Source organism: Heterodontus francisci, chromosome 4, assembly GCF_036365525.1.
Source record: "Heterodontus francisci isolate sHetFra1 chromosome 4, sHetFra1.hap1, whole genome shotgun sequence".
Classification (NCBI taxonomy): Eukaryota; Metazoa; Chordata; class Chondrichthyes; order Heterodontiformes; family Heterodontidae; genus Heterodontus; species Heterodontus francisci.
In genome coordinates this window covers 12616422-12639466 of record NC_090374.1, presented here as the reverse complement: position 1 = coordinate 12639466, position 23045 = coordinate 12616422, and positions in this window count along the sequence as shown.

The window sequence follows — 23045 nt, the reverse complement described above, 5'->3', positions numbered from 1 at the left end:
TGTTGTTGAGTTCGCCCATTCTCCTCCCAGGGCACCACTGTGTAAATGGCTGTAAGGTGATCTCCTATCTGGTTCCGGTAAACCTGATATCCTGCTGAAGCTCCTTAGAGAGCACCTTCCAAACCCGCGACCTCTACCACCTAGAAGGACAAGGGCAGCAGATGCATGGAAACACCACCACCTGCAAGTTCCCCTCCAAGTCACACACCATCCTGACTTGGAACTATATCGCTGTTCCTTCACTGTCGCTGGGTCAAAATCCTGGAACTCCCTTCCTAACAGCACTGTGGGTGTACTTACCCCACATGGACTGCAGCGGTTCAAGAAGACTTTTCAGGATGCTCCATAGCACCGTACAGCCAATGATGTTCTTCTGAAGAATAGTCACTGTCGTAATGTAGGAAACGCAGCAGCCAATTTGTACACAGCACGATCCCACAAACAGCAGTGTGATAATCACCAGATCATCTATTTTTATTGGGATAGACATTGGCCATGACACCAGGGAGAACTCTCCTGCTCTTCTTCAAATTGTGCCTTGGATTCCCTTGTGGAAACAGAGCCTCTATTTAATGTCGCATCCGCTAGGCAGCAGTGCCGGCAGTGCAGCACTCCCTCAGAGAACAAAGAACAAAGAAAATTACAGCACAGGAACAGGCCCTTCGGCCCTCCAAGCCTGCGCCGATCCAGATCCTCTATCTAAACATGTCGCCTATTTTCTAAGGGTCTGTATCTCTTTGCTTCCTGCCCATTCATGTATCTGTCTAGATACATCTTAAAAGACGCTATCGTGCCCGCGTCTACCACCTCCGCTGGCAACGCGTTCCAGGCACCCACCACCCTCTGCGTAAAGAACTTTCCACGCATATCCCCCCTAAACTTTTCCCCTCGCACTTTGAACTCGTGTCCCCTAGTAATTGAATCCCCCACTCTGGGAAAAAGCTTCTTGCTATCCACCCTGTCTATACCTCTCATGATTTTGTACACCTCAATCAGGTCCCCCCTCAACCTCCGTCTTTCTAATGAAAATAATCCGAATCTACTCAACCTGTCTTCATAGCTAGCGCCCTCCATACCAGGCAACATCCTGGTGAACCTCCTCTGCACCCTCTCCAAAGCATCTACATCCTTTTGGTAATGTGGCGACCAGAACTACACGCAGTATTCCAAATGTGGCCGAACCAAAGTCTTATACAACTGTAACATGACCTGCCAACTCTTGTACTCAATACCCCGTCCGATGAAGGAAAGCATGCCGTATGCCTTCTTGACCACTCTATTGACCTGCGTTGCCACCTTCAGGGAACAATGGACCTGAACACCCAAATCTCTCTGTACATCAATTTTCCCCAGGACTTTTCCATTTACTGTATAGTTCACTCTTGAATTGGATCTTCCAAAATGCATCACCTCGCATTTGCCCTGACTGAACTCCATCTGCCATTTCTCTGCCCAACTCTCCAATCTATCTATATTCTCTGACAATCCCCTTCACTATCTGCTACTCCACCAATCTTAGTGTCGTCTGCAAACTTGCTAATCAGATCACCTATACTTTCCTCCAAATCATTTATGTATATCACAAACAACAGTGGTCCCAGCACGGATCCCTGTGGAACACCACTGGTCACACGTCTCCATTTTGAGAAACTCCCTTCCACTGCTACTCTCTGTCTCCTGTTGCCCAGCCAGTTCTTTATCCATCTAGCTAGTACACCCTGGATCCCATGCGACTTCACTTTCTCCATCAGCCTACCATGGGGAACCTTATCAAACGCCTTACTGAAGTCCATGTATATGACATCTACAGCCCTTCCCTCATCAATCAACTTTGTCACTTCCTCAAAGAATTCTATTAAGTTGGTAAGACATGACCTTCCCTGCACAAAACCATGTTGCCTATCACTGATAAGCCCATTTTCTTCCAAATGGGAATAGATCCTATCCCTCAGTATCTTCTCCAGCAGCTTCCCTACCACTGACGTCAGGCTCACCGGTCTATAATTACCTGGATTTTCCTGCTACCCTTCTTAAACAAGGGGACAACATTAGCAATTCTCCAGTCCTCCGGGACCTCACCCGTGTTTAAGGATGTTGCAAAGATATCTGTTAAGGCCCCAGCTATTTCCTCTCTCGCTTCCCTCAGTAACCTGGGATAGATCCCATCCGGACCTGGAGACTTGTCCACCTTAATGCCTTTTAGAATACCCAACACTTCCTCCCTCCTTATGCCGACTTGACCTAGAGTAATCAAACATCTGTCCCTAACCTCAACATCCGTCATGTCCCTCTCCTCGGTGAATACCGATGCAAAGTACTCGTTTAGAATCTCACCCATTTTCTCTGACTCCACGCTTAACTTTCCTCCTTTGTCCTTGAGTGGGCCAATCCTTTCTCTAGTTACCCTCTTGATCCTTACATATGAATAAAAGGCTTTGGGATTTTCCTTAACCCTGTTTGCTAAAGATATTTCATGACCCCTTTTAGCCCTCTTAATTCCTCATTTCAGATTGGTCCTACATTCCCGATATTCTTTCAAAGCTTCGTCTTTCTTCAGCCTCCTAGACCTTATGTATGCTTCCTTTTTCCTCTTAGCTAGACTCACAATTTCACCTGTCATCCATGGTTCCCTAATCTTGTCATTTCTATCCCTCATTTTCACAGGAACATGTCTCTCCTGCACGCTAATCAACCTCTCCTTAACAGCCTCCCACATATCAAATGTGGATTTACCTTCAAACAGCTGCTCCCAATCTACATTCCCCAGCTCCTGCCGAATTTTGGTATAGTTGGCCTTCCCCCAATTTAGCACTCTTCCTTTAGGACCACTCTCGTCTTTGTCCATGAGTATTCTAAAACTTACGGAATTGTGATCACTATTCCCAAAGTAGTCCCCTACTGAAACTTCAACCACCTGGCCGGGCTCATTCCCCAACACCAGGTCCAGTATGGCCCCTTCCCGAGTTGGACTATTTACATACTGCTCTAGAAAACCATCCTGGATGCCCCTTACAAATTCTGCTCCATCTAGACCTCTAACACTAAGTGAATCCCAGTCAGTATTATTCAGGAGTGGATTTGAAGCCACAACTTTCTATCTTAGAGACGAGACAGCCACAGCTGAGACGGTTAAGATAACAAGGGAATTTAAGCACCAACACTGTATCATAAATCAGTAATTAAAAATCCAGCCACACATTCACAGTTACACTGATCCTGAGCATAGTCTCCCACATCTCCATTCGACAGATTGAGCTGCTATGAACACGTTGGAATGAGACGCACCTTCTTTTTAATGAATCTTTTCTGATTTTTTTTACTCATTCTTGGGTTGTGGGCATCGCTGGCTAGGCCAGCATTTATCGCCCATCCCTAGTTGCCCATTGAGAAGGTGGTGGTGGTGAGCTGCCTTGTTGAACCGCTACAGTCCTTGTGGTGAAGAATACTTCCACAATGCTGTAAAGATTTTGATATAACTGAGAGTCTCACTAGATCACTTCAGAGGCAGTTAAAACTCAACCATGTTGATGTGGGACTGGAGTCACATATAAACTGGGTAAGGATGGCAGCTTTCCTCCACTAAAGGATATCCCAGCCCCGATCCAGCCCCGACCCAGCCCCGACCCAGCCCCGATCCAGCCCCGACCCAGCTCCGATCCAGCTCCGACCCAGTTCCGATACAGCTCCGACCCTGCCCCGACCCAGCCCCGACCCAGCTCCGACCCAGCTCCGACCCTGCCCCGACCCAGCTCCGACCCTGCACCAATCCAGCTCCGATCCAGCTCTGACCCAGTTCCGACCCAGCTCCGACCCAGCTCCGACCCTGCCCCGACCCAGCTCCGATCCAGCTCCGACCCAGTTCCGACACAGCCCCGACCCAGCTCCCACCCTGCCCCGACCCAGCTCCGATCCAGCTCCGACCCAGCCCCGACCCAGCTCCGACTCAGCTCCGATCCCACTCTGATCCAGCTCCGACCCTGCCCCGACCCAGCTCCGACCCAGCTCTGATCCTGCCCCGACCCAGCTCCGATCCAACTCCGATCCAGCTCCGAACCAGCCCCGATCCAGTTCTGACCCAGTCCCGAACCAGCTCCGACCTAGCCTTGACCCAGCCCCGACCCAGCTCTGACCCAGCCCCAACCCGGCCCCGACCCAGCTCCGACACAGTTCCGACCCAGCCCCGACCCAGCCCCGACCCAGCTCTGACCCAGCTCCGATCCAGCCCCGACCCATCTCCGATCCAGCCCCGACCCAGCCCCGACCCAGCTCTGACCCAGCTCCGATCCAGCCCCGACCCATCTCCGCTCCAGCCCCGACCCAGCCCCGACCCTGCCCTGACCCAGCTCTGACCCAGCTCCGACCCAGCCCCGACCCAGCTCTGACCCAGCCCCGACCCAGCTCCGACCCAGCCCCGACCCAGCTCCGACCCAGCCCCGACCCAGCTCTGACCCAGCTCCGACCCAGCTCCGATCCAGCTCTGACCCAGTCCCGATCCAGCTCCGACCCAGCCCCGACCCAGCTCTGACCCAGCCCCAACCTAGCCCCGACCCAGCCCCAACCCTGCCCTGACCCAGCTCTGACCCAGCTCCGACCCAGCCCCGACCCAGCTCTGACCCAGCTCCGACCCAGCTCTGACCCAGCTCCGACCCAGCTCCGATCCAGCTCTGACCCAGTCCCGACCCAGCTCCGACCCAGCTCCGACCCAGCTCTGACCCAGCTCCGACCCAGCCCCAACCCTGCCCTGACCCAGCTCCGACCCAGCCCCAACCCAGCTCTGACCCAGTCCCGACCCAGCCCCAACCCTGCCCTGACCCAGCTCCGACCCAGCCCCGACCCAGCCCCGACCCAGCTCTGACCCAGCTCCGACCCAGCCCTGACCCAGCTCTGACCCAGCTCCGACCCAGCTCCGACCCAGCCCCAACCCAGCTCTGACCCAGCTCCGACCCCAACCCGACCCAGCTCTGACCCAGCTCCGACCCAGCCCCGACCCAGCTCTGACCCAGCTCCGACCCAGCCCCGACTCAGCTCTGACTCAGCTCCGACCCAGCCCCGACCCAGCTCTGACCCAGGTCCGACCCAGCCCCAACCCTGCCCTGACCCAGCTCCGACCCAGCCCCAACCCAGCTCTGATCCAGCTCCGACCCTGCCCCAACCCAGCTCCGACCCAGCCACAACCCTGCCCTGACCCAGCTCCGACCCAGCCCCAACCCTGCCCTGACCCAGCTCCGACCCTGCCCCAACCCAGCTCCGACCCAGCTCCGACCCAGCCCCAACCCTGCCCTGACCCAGCTCCGACCCAGCCCCAACCCAGCTCTGATCCAGCTCCGACCCTGCCCCAACCCTGCCCTGACCCAGCTCCGACCCAGCCCCAACCCAGCTCTGATCCAGCTCCGACCCTGCCCCAACCCAGCTCCGACCCAGCTCCGACCCAGCCCCAACCCTGCCCTGACCCAGCTCCGACCCAGCCCCAACCCAGTTCTGACCCAGCTCCGACCCAGCCCCGACCCAGCCCCGACCCAGCTCTGACTCAGCTCCGACCCAGCCCCAACCCAGCTCTGATCCTGCCCCGACCCAGCTCCGATCCAGCCCCGATCCAGCTCCGACCCAGCCCCGATCCAGCCCCGACCCAGCTCCGATCCAGCTCCGATCCAGCTCCGACTCAGCCCCGATCCAGTTCTGACCCAGCTCCGACCCAGTCCCGAACCAGCTCCGACCTAGCTCCGACCCAGCCCCGACCCAGCTCTGACCCAGGTCCGACCCAGCCCCAACCCTGCCCTGACCCAGCTCCGACCCAGCCCCAACCCAGCTCTGATCCAGCTCCGACCCTGCCCCAACCCAGCTCCGACCCAGTCCCGACCCAGCCGCAACCCTGCCCTGACCCAGCTCCGACCCAGCTCCGACCCAGCCCCAACCCAGCTCCGACCCAGCCCCGACCCAGCTCTGACCCAGCTCCGACCCAGCCCCGACCCAGCTCTGACCCAGCTCCGACCCAGCCCCGACCCAGCTCTGACCCAGCTCCGACCCAGCCCCAACCCAGCTCTGACCCAGCTCCGACCCAGCCCCGACCCAACTCTGACCCAGGTCCGACCCAGCCCCAACCCTGCCCTGACCCAGCTCCGACCCAGCCCCAACCCAGCTCTGATCCAGCTCCGACCCTGCCCCAACCCAGCTCCGACCCAGCCCCAACCCTGCCCTGACCCAGCTCCGACCCAGCCCCAACCCAGCTCTGATCCAGCTCCGACCCTGCCCCAACCCTGCCCTGACCCAGCTCCGACCCAGCCCCAACCCAGCTCTGATCCAGCTCCGACCCTGCCCCAACCCAGCTCCGACCCAGCTCCGACCCAGCCCCAACCCTGCCCTGACCCAGCTCCGACCCAGCCCCAACCCAGCTCTGACCCAGCTCCGACCCAGCCCCGACCCAGCCCCGACCCAGCTCTGACTCTGCTCTGACCCAGCCCCAACCCAGCTCTGATCCTGCCCCGACCCAGCTCCGATCCAGCCCCGATCCAGCTCCGACCCAGCCCCGATCCAGCTCCGACCCAGTTCCGACACAGCCCCGACCCAGCTCCCACCCTGCCCCGACCCAGCTCCGATCCAGCTCCGACCCAGCCCCGACCCAGCTCCGACTCAGCTCCGATCCCACTCTGATCCAGCTCCGACCCTGCCCCGACCCAGCTCCGACCCAGCTCTGATCCTGCCCCGACCCAGCACCGATCCAACTCCGATCCAGCTCCGAACCAGCCCCGATCCAGTTCTGACCCAGTCCCGAACCAGCTCCGACCTAGCCTTGACCCAGCCCCGACCCAGCTCTGACCCAGCCCCAACCCGGCCCCGACCCAGCTCCGACACAGTTCCGACCCAGCCCCGACCCAGCCCCGACCCAGCTCTGACCCAGCTCCGATCCAGCCCCGACCCATCTCCGATCCAGCCCCGACCCAGCCCCGACCCAGCTCTGACCCAGCTCCGATCCAGCCCCGACCCATCTCCGCTCCAGCCCCGACCCAGCCCCGACCCTGCCCTGACCCAGCTCTGACCCAGCTCCGACCCAGCCCCGACCCAGCTCTGACCCAGCCCCGACCCAGCTCCGACCCAGCCCCGACCCAGCTCCGACCCAGCCCCGACCCAGCTCTGACCCAGCTCCGACCCAGCTCCGATCCAGCTCTGACCCAGTCCCGATCCAGCTCCGACCCAGCCCCGACCCAGCTCTGACCCAGCCCCAACCTAGCCCCGACCCAGCCCCAACCCTGCCCTGACCCAGCTCTGACCCAGCTCCGACCCAGCCCCGACCCAGCTCTGACCCAGCTCCGACCCAGCTCTGACCCAGCTCCGACCCAGCTCCGATCCAGCTCTGACCCAGTCCCGACCCAGCTCCGACCCAGCTCCGACCCAGCTCTGACCCAGCTCCGACCCAGCCCCAACCCTGCCCTGACCCAGCTCCGACCCAGCCCCAACCCAGCTCTGACCCAGTCCCGACCCAGCCCCAACCCTGCCCTGACCCAGCTCCGACCCAGCCCCGACCCAGCCCCGACCCAGCTCTGACCCAGCTCCGACCCAGCCCTGACCCAGCTCTGACCCAGCTCCGACCCAGCTCCGACCCAGCCCCAACCCAGCTCTGACCCAGCTCCGACCCCAACCCGACCCAGCTCTGACCCAGCTCCGACCCAGCCCCGACCCAGCTCTGACCCAGCTCCGACCCAGCCCCGACTCAGCTCTGACTCAGCTCCGACCCAGCCCCGACCCAGCTCTGACCCAGGTCCGACCCAGCCCCAACCCTGCCCTGACCCAGCTCCGACCCAGCCCCAACCCAGCTCTGATCCAGCTCCGACCCTGCCCCAACCCAGCTCCGACCCAGCCACAACCCTGCCCTGACCCAGCTCCGACCCAGCCCCAACCCTGCCCTGACCCAGCTCCGACCCTGCCCCAACCCAGCTCCGACCCAGCTCCGACCCAGCCCCAACCCTGCCCTGACCCAGCTCCGACCCAGCCCCAACCCAGCTCTGATCCAGCTCCGACCCTGCCCCAACCCTGCCCTGACCCAGCTCCGACCCAGCCCCAACCCAGCTCTGATCCAGCTCCGACCCTGCCCCAACCCAGCTCCGACCCAGCTCCGACCCAGCCCCAACCCTGCCCTGACCCAGCTCCGACCCAGCCCCAACCCAGTTCTGACCCAGCTCCGACCCAGCCCCGACCCAGCCCCGACCCAGCTCTGACTCAGCTCCGACCCAGCCCCAACCCAGCTCTGATCCTGCCCCGACCCAGCTCCGATCCAGCCCCGATCCAGCTCCGACCCAGCCCCGATCCAGCCCCGACCCAGCTCCGATCCAGCTCCGATCCAGCTCCGACTCAGCCCCGATCCAGTTCTGACCCAGCTCCGACCCAGTCCCGAACCAGCTCCGACCTAGCTCCGACCCAGCCCCGACCCAGCTCTGACCCAGGTCCGACCCAGCCCCAACCCTGCCCTGACCCAGCTCCGACCCAGCCCCAACCCAGCTCTGATCCAGCTCCGACCCTGCCCCAACCCAGCTCCGACCCAGTCCCGACCCAGCCGCAACCCTGCCCTGACCCAGCTCCGACCCAGCTCCGACCCAGCCCCAACCCAGCTCCGACCCAGCCCCGACCCAGCTCTGACCCAGCTCCGACCCAGCCCCGACCCAGCTCTGACCCAGCTCCGACCCAGCCCCGACCCAGCTCTGACCCAGCTCCGACCCAGCCCCAACCCAGCTCTGACCCAGCTCCGACCCAGCCCCGACCCAACTCTGACCCAGGTCCGACCCAGCCCCAACCCTGCCCTGACCCAGCTCCGACCCAGCCCCAACCCAGCTCTGATCCAGCTCCGACCCTGCCCCAACCCAGCTCCGACCCAGCCCCAACCCTGCCCTGACCCAGCTCCGACCCAGCCCCAACCCAGCTCTGATCCAGCTCCGACCCTGCCCCAACCCTGCCCTGACCCAGCTCCGACCCAGCCCCAACCCAGCTCTGATCCAGCTCCGACCCTGCCCCAACCCAGCTCCGACCCAGCTCCGACCCAGCCCCAACCCTGCCCTGACCCAGCTCCGACCCAGCCCCAACCCAGCTCTGACCCAGCTCCGACCCAGCCCCGACCCAGCCCCGACCCAGCTCTGACTCTGCTCTGACCCAGCCCCAACCCAGCTCTGATCCTGCCCCGACCCAGCTCCGATCCAGCCCCGATCCAGCTCCGACCCAGCCCCGATCCAGCCCCGACCCAGCTCCGAGCCTGCTCCGATCCAGCTCCGACTCAGCCCCGATCCAGTTCTGACCCAGCTCCGACCCAGTCCCGAACCAGCTCCGACCTAGCCTTGACCCAGCCCCGACCCAGCTCTGACCCAGCCCCAACCCGGCCCCGACCCAGCTCCGACACAGCTCCGACCCAGCCCCGACCCAGCCCCGACCCAGCTCTGACCCAGCTCCGACCCAGCTCCGACCCAGCTCCGACCCAGCTCCGATCCAGCTCTGACCCAGTCCCGACCCAGCCCCGATCCAGCTCCGACCCAGCCCCGACCCAGCTCCGACACAGCCCCGACCCAGCTCCGACCCAGTCCCGACCCAGCTCCGACCCAGCTCCGACCCAGCCCCAACCCAGCTCTGACCCAGTCCCGACCCAGCCCCAACCCTGCCCTGACCCAGCTCCGACCCAGCCCCGAGCCAGCTCTGACCCAGCTCCGACCCAGCCCCGACCCAGCTCTGACCCAGCTCCGACCCAGCCCTGACCCAGCTCCGACCCAGCCCCAACCCAGCTCTGACCCAGCTCCGACCCAGCCCCGACCCAGCTCCGACCCAGCTCCGACCCAGCTCCGATCCAGCTCCGACCCAGCCCCGACCCAGCTCTGACCCAGCTCCGACCCAGCCCCAACCCAGCTCTGACCCAGCTCCGACCCAGCCCCAACCCTGCCCTGACCCAGCTCTGACCCAGCTCCGACCTAGCCTTGACCCAGCCCCAACCCAGCTCCGACCCAGTCCTTACCCAGCTCCGACCCAGCTCTGACCCAGCTCCGACCCAGCCCCAACCCTGCCCTGACCCAGCTCCGACCCAGCCCCAACCCAGCTCTGACCCAGTCCCGACCCAGCCCCAACCCTGCCCTGGCCCAGCTCCGACCCAGCCCCGACCCAGCCCCGACCCAGCTCTGACCCAGCCCCGACCCAGCTCTGACCCAGCTCCGACCCAGCCCCAACCCAGCTCTTACCCAGCTCCGACCCAGCCCCGACCCAGCCCCGACCCAGCCCCGACCCAGCTCTGACCCAGCTCCGACCCAGCTCCGACCCAGCCCCAACCCTGCCCCGACCCAGCTCCGACCCAGCTCCGACCCAGCTCCGACCCAGCCCCGATCCAGCTCCGACCCAGCCCCGATCCAGCCCCGACCCAGCTCCGATCCAGCTCCGATCCAGCTCCGACCCAGCCCCGATCCAGTTCTGACCCAGCTCCGACCCAGTCCCGAACCAGCTCCGACCTAGCCTTGACCCAGCCCCGACCCAGCTCTGACCCAGCCCCAACCCGGCCCCGACCCAGCTCTGACACAGCTCCGACCCAGCCCCGACCCAGCCCTGACCCAGCTCTGACCCAGCTCCGACCTAGCCTTGACCCAGCCCCAACCCAGCTCCGACCCAGTCCTTACCCAGCTCCGACCCAGCTCTGACCCAGCTCCGACCCAGCCCCAACCCTACCCTGACCCAGCTCCGACCCAGCCCCAACCCAGCTCTGACCCAGTCCCGACCCAGCCCCAACCCTGCCCTGGCCCAGCTCCGACCCAGCCCCGACCCAGCCCCGACCCAGCTCTGACCCAGCCCCGACCCAGCTCTGACCCAGCTCCGACCCAGCCCCAACCCAGCTCTTACCCAGCTCCGACCCAGCCCCGACCCAGCCCCGACCCAGCCCCGACCCAGCTCTGACCCAGCTCCGACCCAGCTCCGACCCAGCCCCAACCCTGCCCCGACCCAGCTCCGACCCAGCTCCGACCCAGCTCCGACCCAGCCCCGATCCAGCTCCGACCCAGCCCCGATCCAGCCCCGACCCAGCTCCGATCCAGCTCCGATCCAGCTCCGACCCAGCCCCGATCCAGTTCTGACCCAGCTCCGACCCAGTCCCGAACCAGCTCCGACCTAGCCTTGACCCAGCCCCGACCCAGCTCTGACCCAGCCCCAACCCGGCCCCGACCCAGCTCTGACACAGCTCCGACCCAGCCCCGACCCAGCCCCGACCCATCTCCGATCCAGCCCCGACCCAGCCCCGACCCAGCTCTGACCCAGCTCCGACCCAGCCCCAACCCAGCTCTGACCCAGCTCCGACCCAGCCCCAACCCTGCCCTGACCCAGCTCTGACCCAGCTCCGACCTAGCCTTGACCCAGCCCCAACCCAGCTCCGACCCAGTCCTTACCCAGCTCCGACCCAGCTCTGACCCAGCTCCGACCCAGCCCCAACCCTGCCCTGACCCAGCTCCGACCCAGCCCCAACCCAGCTCTGACCCAGTCCCGACCCAGCCCCAACCCTGCCCTGGCCCAGCTCCGACCCAGCCCCGACCCAGCCCCGACCCAGCTCTGACCCAGCCCCGACCCAGCTCTGACCCAGCTCCGACCCAGCCCCAACCCAGCTCTTACCCAGCTCCGACCCAGCCCCGACCCAGCCCCGACCCAGCCCCGACCCAGCTCTGACCCAGCTCCGACCCAGCTCCGACCCAGCCCCAACCCTGCCCCGACCCAGCTCCGACCCAGCTCCGACCCAGCTCCGACCCAGCCCCGATCCAGCTCCGACCCAGCCCCGATCCAGCCCCGACCCAGCTCCGATCCAGCTCCGATCCAGCTCCGACCCAGCCCCGATCCAGTTCTGACCCAGCTCCGACCCAGTCCCGAACCAGCTCCGACCTAGCCTTGACCCAGCCCCGACCCAGCTCTGACCCAGCCCCAACCCGGCCCCGACCCAGCTCTGACACAGCTCCGACCCAGCCCCGACCCAGCCCCGACCCAGCTCTGACCCAGCTCCGATCCAGCCCCGACCCATCTCCGATCCAGCCCCGACCCAGCCCCGACCCAGCTCTGACCCAGCTCTGACCCAGCTCCGACCCAGCTCCGACCCAGCCCCGACCCAGCTCCGACCCAGCTCCGACCCAGCTCCGATCCAGCTCTGACCCAGTCCCGACCCAGCCCCGATCCAGCTCCGACCCAGCCCAGACCCAGCCCCGACCCAGCCCCGACCCAGCTCCGACCCAGTACGACCCAGCTCCGACCCAGCTCCGACCCTGCCCTGACCCAGCTCTGACCCAGCCCCAACCCAGCTCTGACCCAGTCCCGACCCAGCCCCAACCCTGCCCTGACCCAGCTCCGACCCAGCTCCGACCCAGCCCCGACCCAGCTCTGACCCAGCCCCGACCCAGCTCTGACCCAGCCCCGACCCAGCTCTGACCCAGCTCCGATCCAGCCCCAACCCAGCTCTGACCCAGCTCCGACCCAACCCCGACCCAGCCCCAACCCAGCTCTGACCCAGCTCCGACCCAGCCCCGACCCAGCCCCAACCCAGCTCTGACCCAGCTCCGACCCAGCCCCAACCCTGCCCTGACCCAGCTCCGACCCAGCCCCAACCCAGCTCTGACCCAGCTCCGACCCAGCCCCGACCCAGCTCTGACCCAGCTCTGACCCAGCTCCGACCCAGCCCCAACCCTGCCCTGACCCAGCTCCGACCCAGCCCCAACCCAGCTCTGACCCAGCTCCGACCCAGCCCCGACCCAGCTCTGACCCAGCTCTGACCCAGCTCCGACCCAGCCCCAACCCTGCCCTGACCCAGCTCCGACCCAGCTCCGACCCAGCCCCAACCCAGCTCTGACCCAGCTCCGACCCAGCCCCGACCCAGCCCCAACCCAGCTCTGACCCAGCTCTGACCCAGCCCCGACCCAGCTCTGACCCAGCTCCGACCCAGCCCCAACCCTGCCCTGACCCAGCTCTGACCCAGCCCCGACCCAGCCCCAACCGTGCCCTGACCCAGCTCTGACCCAGCTCCGACCTAGCCTTGACCCAGCCCCGACCCAGCCCCAACCCGGCCCCGACCCAGCTCCGACCCAGTTCTGACCCAACTTTGACCCAGTCCTGATCCAGCTCTGATCCAGCTCTAACCCAACTTGGATCCAGTCCTGATCCAGCTCCGACCCAGCAGTCGGGACCCTGTTTACCTTATAAGACCGCAATCCCCACAATTAAAGGGGACCTATCATCGTAAAATAGGAACAGGAGGAGGCCATTCAGCCCCTTCAGCCTGTTCTGCTGCTCAATGAGACCATGGCTGATCTGTATGTTAACTCCATCCAATTGTCTCCAAACCCTTGTCAAGTAAGAAGTCTCTGATTTATAATTATAACTTGAGCTAGCATATTTTTTGTGGGGATGCGTTCCACACATCTACTACCCTTTATGTGAAGAAATGTTTCCTAACTTCTCTGCTGAATTGCCTGAGTCTAATTTTAAGGTTATGTCCCCATGTTCTGCACTCCACCCACCAGTGGGAATAGTTTCTCTCTATCCCAGTCATAGGCCCCATTCAAAATGGCATCTGCCTCATTTTGAGGCAGTTACTGCCCTGTTAATGCCAGGTGAAGGGAGTTAGGATCGACTCTGGGATCCTAATCCAGTGATAGTATAGGCCGGTGTGCTCTCCAATGCCTTCCTTCCCCACGGTGGACCCTGGACTGTGGTTCCACAAGAGCGTGCGTACAGCACAAAGGGCCCATCTTCCATGTCCGAAGCCAGACCCTGAAATTTGGCTATCGGGAGGGTGTCAGCCAGCAGTGTCACGTGCCGATGCCCGGTCTTCACTCTGAGGGAGAGGCATTCAGGTTATGCGAATGTACAGCCAATAACTTCACATCCGATCACACGGACTGCAATGGGTCAAGGGGAAGGCTCTCCACAGCCCTCTCAGGGCAGCTGGGGATGGAAAATAATTCCCATCCTTGCCAGCAATGCCCACATTCCCAGAATAAATTAAATGCACCATAGAAATACAAGTTGTTGTTGTTGCCTCCTTATTTCCTGTAGGGATGGAAATTGTTGAAAAGGTGGCGCAGTGGTTAGCACCGCAGCCTCACAGCTCCAGAAACCCGGGTTCAATTCTGGGTACTGCCTGTGTGGAGTTTGCAAGTTCTCCCTGTGATTGTGTGGGTTCCCGCCGGGTGCTCCGGTTTCCTCCCACAGCCAAAGACTTGCAGGTTGGAAAGTCGAGAACTAGGGGAGCACAGTCTCAGGAAAGGGAATCAGCTACTTAGGACTGAGATGAGGTGAAATTTCACTCTGATGGTTGTGAATCTTTGGAATTCTCTACCCTGGAGATCTGTGGATGCTCAGTCATTCAGTATATTCAAGACAGGGATTGGTAAGTTTTTGGACACACAGGGAATCAAGGAATACGGGGATCGGAGGGGAAAGTGGAGATGAGGTGGGAAATCAGCTATGATCGTACTGAATGACAGTGCAGGCTACTCCTCCTATTTCTTATGTTCTTATACGCAAAAGAGAAAGGAGATGAGACGACCCTGCAACATAGTCTGAACTTTGACCTGCGTTTCTCCTTTTTAAGAGCTGTTTGACCCGATGGAAGTTTCCAAAACTTTTGTTTTTTTACATCTTTTTTACATTTTATCTCCCCACACCAGATGGACTGCCGCAGTTCAAGGCCAGCAGCTCACCACCACCATCTCAAGGGAAATTAGGGATAGGCAACAAAAGCTGGCCTAGCCAGTGACACCCGCATCCTGGGAATGAATATTTTTAATAGATGTTCTGATGGGTCTGTCTGTCTGCTTATTGAAAATATTTTTCAGCACTCCTCAAAGCCCATTGGGGAGAAGCAAATATGTCGCGAAGCCTTCGATACTGCCACAATAACTCTGGAAGCAATTTCCATGGAATGACTCATTTAACAGAGACTGAGCTGGTGCTGTTTCAGGCGTTGGAAGATTGATTAGCGATCAGTCTCGTAGATCGTCTTAAGTATGTCTTGTTAGTGGTCATTCAGGATGAAGAAATTCTCAATCTGTCCCATAAATGGTGTTTAGACAATGGGCTGAATTTTTCTTTACGAGGTTAAGTCCCACCCCTGGGGAAGAAAGCAGGAGGTCACCCCGCTCGGGCAGTGGCGGGACCCTGGGCAGCATTTTGCCAGCAGTGAACAAATAACAGCCAGCCAGCATCCAATTGAAGATAACGTCCCGGCCCTTCCTTACACACCCCCGCCCCCACAGAGCTGCTGGCCCACTCAGAGAGCCGACGGCTCATCAGCCTTGGCGGTGCCACTACCAGCGGTAGCCAGTGCTGAGGCTGCATCACAAAGGAGAGAGCACCTCGATGCTGAGGCACTCTCGGACACTGGTGAGATTCTTTGTGGAAGCTGGAGCTGGAACGAGGCAGGCAGACCCGGTGACCAGGATGACAGGGGTGTGGCTGTGATTGTTACAGCAGCACCACTGTGACCACTGGAGTGGCAACTGTAACCGGAGGCCCCCCTGTGGGCCATATAGGGCTGGCCCGCACCCCCCCACCCCCGCCCACCACCGGGAGCCCACAGGAAGGCCGTCAGGGTTTACCCGGTGGTCTCGCCAAACGGCAGCGGGCTGTCCTAACGTGGGCAAAATGCCTACAGGGGCGGGAGGTGGGCCTTAATTGGGCACTTAAGTGGCTCAATTGGCTGCCCAATGGTTCACCACACCACCAAGGTTCCCACTTTTGGTAATATCCCCCCCAGTCTAATTCCACTGTCCTGCCTACTCCCCATTTCCTTTAATATATTAAAGGGCGGCACAGTGGCGCAGTGGTTAGCACCGCAGCCTCACAACTCCAGGGACCCGGGTTCGATTCTGGGTACTGCCTGTGTGGAGTTTGCAAGTTCTCCCTGTGACCGTGTGGGTTTTCGCCGGGTGCTCCGGTTTCCTCCCACAGCCAAAGACTTGCAGGTTGATAGGTAAATTGGCCATTGTCAATTGCCCCTAGTGTAGGTAGGTGGTAGGGAATATAGGATTACTGTAGGGTTAGTATAAATGGGTGGTTCTTGGTCGGCACAGAATCGAAGGGCCTGTTTCACTGTTGTATCTCTAAATAAAATAAGTACAAATAAAAAAATATGCCATGGTGTTGCAGTATGGTGGAGGAAGGCATGGGTTTCTCTCCCCATGCCTTCCTCCACCATACTACCAGCCCTCCTGCCTCACCGCCAATGGGCCAGGAACATTCAGCCCAATGTCTTTTCCCACTGAGAGTGGTGAGAATTCCCAGACACAAACTGCTGGCGTAAAACCCATAAAGTCCTTTAAAAGGAAATTAACTGTTTGAAAAAGAGGAATAACAAAACGTGGAGAGTGGGATTAGACCGGACAGGATATTGAAGGGGATGGGGAGTAGACAGGAGAGTGGAATTAGACCGGGCGGGATATTGAAGGGGATGGGGAGTAGACTGGAGAGTGGAATTAGACCGGGCGGGATATTGAAGGGGATGGGGAGTAGGCAGGAGAGTGGAGTTAGACCGGGCGGGATATTGAAGGGGATGGGGAGTAGACTGGAGAGTGGAATTAGACCGGGTGGGATATTGAAGGGGATGGGGAGTAGACAGGAGAGTGGAATTAGACCGGGCGGGATATTGAAGGGGATGGGGAGTAGACAGGAGAGTGGAGTTAGACCGGACGGGATATTAAAGGAGATGGGGAGTAGGCAGAAGAGTGGAATTAGACCGGGTGGGATATTGAAGGGGATGGCGAGTGTAGATCCTTTGTCAGAAATGGTGTAGATCTTCTATCAGGTAAAGTCTGCACACTCGAACATTTATACTTCCTTTTCACAGCTACTGAATGACCGCCTGTGTATTTTGAACATTCTTTGTATTTTATTTCAGATTTTCAGTCTTTGTAATTATTTGTATTATCCTGTGAACTCACCTCCCTCTAGATTATTACATCTCCTCCACTGCTCTTTATCAATTTCTCTCCCACATTTTCCTGCTACGAAATATTCCTCCACAAGAGTTGAAGATTGTAGAATTCCTCATTTTCTCCTGCATTCCTTTTCTCCTGTGCTTTACGGGAGTCAAAACCCGACGTAACTTCAACTCATTCATCTATTCCTTTGTTCGGGGAATGCTACCAGGACTTAAAGGGTTAAGATATGAGGACAGGTTTACATAAACTTGGCTCTATTCCCTTGAGTTTAGAAGCTTGAGGAATGATTGGATTGAGGGGTTTAAAATGATGAAAGGAAGAGAAATTATTTCCTTTGTTGGGGGAAATCCGGAACAAGGGCGGCACAGTGGCGCAGTGGTTAGCACCGCAGCCTCACAGCTCCAGGGACCCGGGTTCGATTCTGGGTACTGCCTGTGTGGAGTTTGCAAGTTCTCCCTGTGTCTGCGTGGGTTTTCTCCGGGTGCTCCGGTTTCCTCCCACAAGCCAAAAGACTTGCAGGTTGATAGGTAAATTGGCCATTATAAATTGTCACTAGTATAGGTAGGTGGTAGGGAAATATAGGGACAGGTGGGGATGTTTGGTAGGAATATGGGATTAGTGTAGGATTAGTATGAATGGGTGGTTGATGTTCGGCACAGACTCGGTGGGCCGAAGGGCCTGTTTCAGTGCTGTATCTCTAATCTAATCTAAAAAAAAAAAAGGGCACGGCATCTTAAAATCAGAGCCACTCCATTCAGGAGTGAAAAGAAAAGAAAGACTTGCATTTCTATAGCGCCTTTCATGACTTCAGGCTGGGGAGGTAGTGGCCTGGTGGCAATGTCACTGGACTAGTAATCCAGAGGCCCAGGCTAGTGATCTGAGAACATGGGTTTGAATCCCACCACGGCAGATGGTGAAATTTGAATTCAATTAATAAATCTGGAATTAAAAAGCTAATCTAATGGTGACCATGAAATAATTGTTGTAAAAATCCATCTGGTTCACTAATGTCCTTTAGGGAAGGAAATCTGCCATCCTTACTTGGTCTGGCCTACATGTGACTCCAGGCCCACAGCAATGTGGCTGACTCTTACATGCCCTTTGAAATAGCCTAGCAAGCCACTCAGTTCAAGGACAATTAGGCATGGGCAACAAATGTTGGCTTCGCCAGCAAATCCCACACCCCACGAACAAATTTTTAAAAAGCACATTACAGCCAATGAAGTACTTTTGAAGTGTAGTGTTATGACCAGGTGAGAAAGGTGTCTAGGGGGTCTTTTACTGTCTTCACCTGGTCTTATTGTAACAGGGTTTCATTTTAAACACACTGTGTTTTGAGCTCCCCCTTTGATGAAACCTTGTTCACCACTTTCCAATTATAAGGCAAAGAAATGAGCATAAACAGGCTTTCTTAGTTTTAAAAAAGAAAAGTGAAATTTATTAAACCTTAAACTTAAACTCTAATACGGTTAACACCTATGGATATACGACACGCCCACGCTAGCATGCACACGCGATACACACATGCAAATAGAGACAGAAAAGAGTGGAAGAAAAATAAAATGGAGAGGCTTGAACCAATATCAGAAGAGTTTCTTGTTTACTGTGCTTCGAGCTCACTCTAGTCCTTTTGTAAGTAATCTTACTTTTTGTTGTGGCCCAGTATTTTTCTTAACCCTTGTTCACTGTCGGAAACTTTTCTCTCTTGGGTTCATGTGTCTTCAATAGTTTCCGAAGCTGGTGAGAGTGAGATGAGAGCAGACAGGAGAGAGGAGTTATCAGTCCAGGAGAAAACAGCTTTCTGATTTCAAATTCCCTGTTGGAAGTTCAGATTCAAAAAATTCCAACAGTCACTTAGTCATGTGACCCAAACCAGTCCAACCAGGTCTGTTTGTGTATTCGGCCATCTTATCAGTTAACCTCGAATGCTAGCCTTTCCACCTTCAACGTCTGGTAATCAAAAGTCCACTGTGGATTAAATTGGAGCAGGGAATAGCCCTTTTGTCCTTTGAAGTACTATCTGTTGATATAGTGATATCTCTCTCCAGCCAAAGTCTCCAATTGTTTTTTAAAGCAAGTTCTGTCTTCACCAACAACAGTCCAAAATCAATGTTCATGCGGCGAAATTAGTTTTCCTCATTGTTGGCAGGTGCTGGGTTTACCTGTAAAGCGTGGTTTCCCGACCCGAACCCAACCAGACCCGATGACATGGGTCGGGTTCAGGTCGGGTCGGGTCTGTCTTCCGGGTCCAGCATTCGGGCTCGGGTCGCGTAGGGCTGGACGTGGACACTCGGGATATACAAAGCCAGGCTCTCAGTGTGGACAGTTTTTGTAACCCATTGGTCTGTAAGAAATGAAATGAAAACCAACCCTATTTATCTCCCAGATATATCGAATGAGGAGAAAGCCCCATTCTATATCTCAGACACGGTCAATGCAGTTTAGCATCAGTCTTACCATTATTATTCACTTTCTTCTTGCCATGCGTAATCGGGTACTTGTAACGGTGGATTTTGCGGCGTTTTGTAGTCAGAGGCGGCAAAGTCATTTCCAGTCTCTCTGGAACTGAAAGATAGAGTGTTTTGTGAGCATTATGTTCCAGGGTGTGTTATATCCAAGCACCTTGTGTCAAATAAAAGCGAACAACTCGTTATTAGCAAAGCAGGCACGCTGGGGGGAGCTGGGGGGGCGTTATTTATATCAGATCTAATTTTATCAAATTACTACAAATGTAATTCTGACTTTGTTAGACTTGAGAACGATGACAAGTCAGGACCATAACGTCTCTAAAAATCAATCATCCAGTAAGTAGAACAATATGAACCAAGAACACCCAGTCTAAAACTCAATCACAAAACCTTAGGGAAAACCGATATAATCGGAAAATATAGCGGAGTTCCTACAGTTAAATTAATGATTTTGAAAATGGCAATGATGCAGAACAAACGTTTAGGAAACAGGAATATCTGAAATCACAACCGTACTGATTTCTGAAGGCCTTTATAATGAATCTGCCACTATATTTTTTGCAGGTTCTGATGAAAGGTTATCAGCCTGAAATGTTAACTCTATTTCTCTCCACTGCCTGAGCCGCTGGGTGTTACTAGAATTTTCTTATTTTACTTTTTTAAGTTATTTTTTGTAATTTTTGTAATTTTACAGTTTACAATATCCAAATTCGAGATCTCCTTCCCGACAGTCACCACACTTCCCTCTTTGAGAGGACAGCTTTAGGCAGTGAACAACAGTCCACAGTTAAACTGAACGACAGTCGGAAGGAATCTTTATTCAAAGCGAACTGTTCATTTATTCCATCTCCTTTGGCCTGTTTATTCAGGACCTGGCCTAAAGCTAGCCGACCAAACCCGACTACACGTGTCAGGTTCAGATTGGGTCAGGCATTAAAAAATTAAAGGACTTGGGTCCGGGTCGGGTTCGGATTGGCTGTGATCGGGTCAGGCCCGGGTCGGGTTCGGATTGGCTGTGATCGGGTCCAGGTCGGGTTCGGATTGGCTGTGGTCGGGTCGGGCCTGGGTCAGGTTCGGATTGGCTGTGGTCGGGTCGGACCAGGGTCAGGTTCGGATTGGCTGTGGTTGGGCCCGGGTCGGGTTCGGATTGGCTGTGGTCAGGTCGGGCCTGGGTCAGGTTCGGAATGGCTGTGGTCGGGTCGGGCCTGGGTCAGGTTCGGATTGGCTGTGGTCGGGTTGGGCCTGGGTCAGGTTCGGATTGGCTGTGGTCGGGTCGGGCCTGGGTCAGGTTCGGAATGGCTGTGGTCGGGTCGGGCCTGGGTCAGGTTCGGATTGGCTGTGGTCGGGTTGGGCTCAGGTTGGGTTCGGATTGGCTGTGGTCGGGTCGGGCCAGGGTCAGGTTCGGATTGGCTGTGGTTGGGCCCGGGTCGGGTTCGGATTGGCTGTGGTTGGGCCCGGGTCAGGTTCGGATTGGCTGTGGTCGGGTCGGGCCTGGGTCAGGTTCGGATTGGCTGTGGTCGGGTCGGACCAGGGTCGGGTTCGGATTGGCTGTGGTCAGGTCGGGCCTGGGTCAGGTTCGGAATGGCTGTGGTCGGGTCGGGCCTGGGTCAGGTTCGGATTGGCTGTGGTCGGGTCGGGCCTGGGTCAGGTTCGGATTGGCTGTGGTCGGGTCGGGCCTGGGTCAGGTTCGGAATGGCTGTGGTCGGGTCGGGCCTGGGTCAGGTTCGGATTGGCTGTGGTTGGGTCGGGCCAGGGTCGGGTTCGGATTGGCTGTGGTCGGGTCGGGCCTGGGTCGGGTTCGGAATGGCTGTGGTCGGGTCGGGCCTGGGTCAGGTTCGGAATGGCTGTGGTCGGGTCGGGCCTGGGTCAGGTTCGGAATGGCTGTGGTCGGGTCGGGCCTGGGTCAGGTTCGGAATGGCTGTGGTCGGGCTGGGCCTGGGTCAGGTTCGGAATGGCTGTGGTCAGGTCGGGCCTGGGTCAGGTTCAGATTGTCGGTGGTCGTGTCAGGCCCGGGTCAGGTTCAGATTGGCTGTGGTCGGGTCAGGCCTGGGTCAGGTTCAGATTGGCTGTGGCCGGGTCGGGTCCGGGTCGAGTTCCGATTGGCTGTGGTCAGGTCCGCGTCGGGTTCGGATTGGCTGTGGTCGGGTCGGGTCCGGGTTGGGTTCGGATTGGTTGTAGTCGGGTCCAGGTGGGTTCGGATTGGCTGTAGTTGGGTCCAGGTCGGGTTCGGATTGGCTGTAGTCGTGTCGGGCCAGGTCGGGTGGTCGGGCCAGGTCGGATTCAGATTGGCTGTGATCGGGTCGGGCCTGCGTCAGGTTCGGATTGGCTGTGGTCGGGTCGGGTCCGGGTTGGGTTCGGATTGGTTGTAGTCGGGTCCAGGTCGGGTTCGGATTGGCTGTAGTTGTGTCCAGGCCGGGTTCGGATTGGCTGTGGTCGGGCCAGGTCGGGTTTGGATTGGCTGTTGTCGGGCCCAGGTCGGATTCAGATTGGCTGTGGTCAGGCCCGGGTCGGGTTCGGATTGGCTGTAGTCGGGCCCGGGTCGGGTTCGGATTGGCTGTGGTCGGGCCCGGGTCGGATTCGGATTGGCTGTGGTCCAGTCGGGTCCGGGTCGAGTTCAGATTGGCTGTGGTCGGGCCCGGGTCGGATTCAGATTGGCTGTGGTCAGGCCCGGGTCGGGTTCGGATTGGCTGTAGTCGGGCCCGGGTCGGGTTCGGATTGGCTGTAGTCGGGCCCGGGTCGGGTTCGGATTTGCTGTGGTCGGGTCCAGGTCGGGTTCGGATTGGCTGTAGTCGGGCCCGGGTCGGATTCGGATTGGCTGTGGTCCAGTCGGGTCCGGGTCGAGTTCAGATTGGCTGTGGTCGGGTCCAGGTCGGGTTCGGATTGGCTGTAGTCGGGCCCGGGTCGGGTTCGGATTGGCTGTGGTCGGGTGGGGCCCAGGTCGGGTTTTAATTTTACCTGCCTGACAGTAGTCACTGTTGAAAAGTGGCAGCCAATTTGTGCACAGCAAGATCCCACAAACAACAATGAGATAATGTCCAAGTAATCTGTTTTTGTTCAGTGGTGTTCGTTGAGGGCTAAATATTGGCCAGGAAACTTTGACAAACTTCCCTGTTCTTCTTTAAAATTGTGGCGTGGGATTTTATATATTCGCCTGAGACAGCAGACAGAGCCTTGGTGTAATGACTCATCTGAAAGTCGGCCCTTCTGACAGTGCAGCACTCCCTCAGTACCTCACTGGATGGGCGGCGGTGTAGGGGGGGACATGGGAGGGGGGGGGGATGTCCGTGACCTTCTGGATCAAAGGTAAGAGTGGAAATCTGCAACTCTCTCCCTCAAAAATCTGTTGATGTTCGGGGGGATGAAGTGACACTGTCAAGATTAAGAGTGATGGATTCTCACTGGGTAAGGGTATGAAGGGATAGGGAGCGAAGGTGGGAAAATAGAGTTGAGGTACAGATCAGACACGATCTATTTAAACAAGGGAACAGGCTCGGCAGCCTCCTTCTGTTATTACATTCCTAATAATGGAGAAGGCTCTCCGTGAAGTGCAATCACACAGAAGCATAATGTCCATCTAACTGCTGGATAAGGTGATCTGCAGTCATAATCAGTGCCAACCCTTGTATTATTCTTGCTGGACGAGCCTGGAAATGGTTGG